Below are 3,975 nucleotides of genomic sequence, written 5' to 3'. Positions count from 1 at the left end.
ATTCATACAAATACACATTCTTTTATTGGTATTTTGTTTATTTATTTTGATACGAATTTACATTATTTTATGGGTATTTTGTATACATTTTTTTATACGTATTTACTTCATTTTATGTGTATATTGTATATATATTTTTATAGAAATCTACGTTATTTTATGTGTATTCGTATATATATTTTGAAACAAATTTACATTGTTTTATATGTATTTTGCATATGTATTTCAATACAAATTTACCTTATTGTATGTGTTTTTTGTATATTTATTTTAATACAAATTTAATTTTTTGATGTGTATTTTGGTATATATATATTTATAAATAAAAAAAATGCGTTATTTTATGGGTATTTTGTTTCTTTATTTTCATACAAATTTACAATATTTTATTAATTTTCTGTGTAATTATTTTGATACGATTTTACATTATTCTATGTGTGTTTTTACAAATTTTTTTATACAAATTTACGTTATTTTAAGTGTATTTGTTTATGTATTTTCATTCAAATTTACATTATTTTATGGGTATTTTGTGCATGTATTTCAATACAAATTTACCTAATTTTATGTGTATTTTGTATATTTATTTTCATACAAATTTAAAATATTTTTGTGTATTTTTGTATATAGTTTGATACAAATTTAGGTTATTTTATGTGTATTTTGTATATCTATTTTCATACAATTACACATTCTTTTATTGATATTTTGTTTATTTATTCTGACGCGAATTTACATTATTTAATGTGTATTTTGTATATATATTTTTATATGTATTTACATCATTTCATGTGTATTTTGTATAGTTTTAAACAAATTTATATTATTTAATGTGTATTTTGTATATATATATATTTATACAAATACACATTCTTTTATTGGTATTTTGTTTATTTATATTGATACTAATTTACATTATTTTATGTTTATTTTGTATACATTTTTTATACGTATTTACTTAATTTTAGGTGTATTTTGTGTATATATTTTTATAGAAATCTACCTTATTTCATGTGTATTCGTATATATATTTTGAAACAAATTTACATTGTTTATATGTATTTTGCATATCTATTTTTGTGTATTCTGTATTTATTTTTGTTATACATAGAATAATGTAAAATCGTATCAAAATAGGTACACAGAATATCAATAAAATAATTAAAATTTGTATGAAAATAAAGATGCAAAATACCCATAAGATAAAGCAGATTTTTTTAAAAAAATACATATACAAAAATACACATAGAATAATTAAATTTGTATTAAAATTAATATACAAAATGCACACATACAATAAGGTAAAATTGTATTGAAAAAAAAACGCATAATACAAATAAAACAGTGTAAATTTGTTTCAAAATATATATACGAATACACATAAAATAACGTATATTTCTATAGAAATATATATCCAAAATACACATGAAATTATGTAAATACGTATAAAAATATATATATAAAATACATATTAAGTAATGTAAATTCGTGACAAAATAAATAAACAAAATATCATGAAAAGAATGTGTATTTGTATGAAAATAAATAATAGATAATAAATTTGTATGTAATATATATGCAAGATACACATTAAATAATGTAAATATGTATAAAAACAAATATATACAAAAAACAAATAGAATAATGTAAAATCGTATCAAAATAAATACACCGAATATTAATAAAATTATGTAAATTTGTATGAAAATAAAGATGCAAAATTCCCATCAAATAGCGCATTTCTTATAAAAATATATATACCAAAATACACATAAAATATTTAAATTTGTATTGAAATAAATATACAAAATGCACATACAATAAGGTAAACTTCTGTTGAAAGAGATATGCAAAAATACATATAAAAAATTGTAAATTTGTTTCAAAATATATATACGAATACACATAAAATTAGGTAAATACGTATAAAAAAATGTAAACAAAATACACATAAAATAATATAAATTCGAAACAAAATAAATAAACAAAATACCAATAAAAGAATGTTTATTTGTTCTGTGTATTTTTGTATATAGTTTTATACAAATTTACGATATTTTAAGTGTATTTTGTATATTTATATTTATACAAATACACATTCTTTTACGGGTATTTTGTTTATTTATTTTGATACGATTTTTATGTGTATTTTGTATTCATTTTTTTATACGTATTTACTTCATTTTATGTGTATTTTGTATATATTTTTATAGAAATCAACGTTATTTTATGTGTATTCGTATATATATTTTGAAACAAATTTACATTGTTTTATATGTATTTTGCATATCTATTTCAATACAAATTTACCTTACAGTATGTGCATTTTTTATATTTATTTTAATACAAACTTTAATATTTTATGTGTATTTTGGTATATATATTTTTATAAAAAATGCGTTATTTTATGGCTATTTTGCATCTTTATTTTCATACAAACTTATATTATTTAATTAATATTCTGTGTATTTATTTTGATACGATTTTACATTATTCTATTTGTGTTTTGTATATATTTTTTTATACATATTTACATTATTTAATTAGTATTTTGTATATATATTTGATACAAATTTACGTTATTTTAAGTGTATATGTTTATATATTTTCACTCAAATTTCCATTATTTTATGTGTATTTTGTGTATGTATTTCAATACAAATTTACTTAATTTCATGTGTATTTTGTATATTTATTTTCATACAAATTTAAATTATTTTTGTGTATTTTTGTATATAGTTTTATACAAAATTAGGTTCTTTTATGAGTATTTTGTATATCTATTTTCATACTTCTTTTATTGATATTTTGTTTATTTATTTTGACGAGAATTTAAATTATTTAATGTGTATTTTGTATATATATATATATATATATATATATATATATCTATATATATATATATATATATATATATATATATATATATATATGTATATATATATATATATATATATATATATATATATATATATATATATATTTATACGTATTTACATCATTTCATGTGTATTTTGTATATATATTTCTATAGAAATCTACGTTATTTTATGTGTATTCGTATATAGATTTTTAAACAAATTTACGCTTTAATGTGCATTTTGTATATTTTTTAAATACAAATTTACCTTATTGTACGTGCATTTTGTATATTAATTTTAATACAAATTTAATTATTCTATGTGTATTTTTGTATATGTATTTTTAAAAAAAATATGCTTTATTTTATGGGTATTTTGCATCTTTATTTTCATACAAAATTACATTATTTTATTGATATTCTGTGTATTTATATTGATACGATTTTACATTATTCTATGTGTATTTTGTATATATTTTTCATTTAATTTAGCTTATTTTATGTGTATTTTGTATATCTATTGATTTTAATACAAAATCAAATATTTTATGTTTTTTCGTATATATATTTTTATAAAAAATGCGCTATTTTATGGGTATTTTCATACAAATTTACATTATTTTATTAATATTTTCTGTATTTATTTTGATACGATTTTACATTATTTTATTTGTGTTTTGTATATATTTTTTTATACATATTTACATTATTTAAAGTGTTTTTTGTATATATATTTGATACAAATTTACGTTATTTTAAGTCTATATGTTTATATATTTTCATTCAAGTTTACATTATTTTATGTGTATTTTGTATATGTATTTCAATACAAATTTACCTAATTTTATATGTTTTTTGTATATTTATTTTCATACAAGTTTAAATTATTTTTGTGTATTTTTGTTTATAGTTTTATACAAATTTAGGTTATTTTATGTGTATTTTGTATATCTATTTTCATACAAATACACATTCTTTTCATGATATTTTGTTTATTTATTTTGACACGAATTAACATTATTTAATGTGTATTTTGTATATATATTTTTATACGTATTTACATTATTTCAAGTGTATTTTGTATATATATATTTCTATAGAAATCTGCGTTATTT

This window comes from Eriocheir sinensis, unplaced genomic scaffold (assembly GCF_024679095.1).
Source record: "Eriocheir sinensis breed Jianghai 21 unplaced genomic scaffold, ASM2467909v1 Scaffold11, whole genome shotgun sequence".
Taxonomy (NCBI): domain Eukaryota; kingdom Metazoa; phylum Arthropoda; class Malacostraca; order Decapoda; family Varunidae; genus Eriocheir; species Eriocheir sinensis.
Note: the sequence above shows the minus strand (reverse complement) of the source record.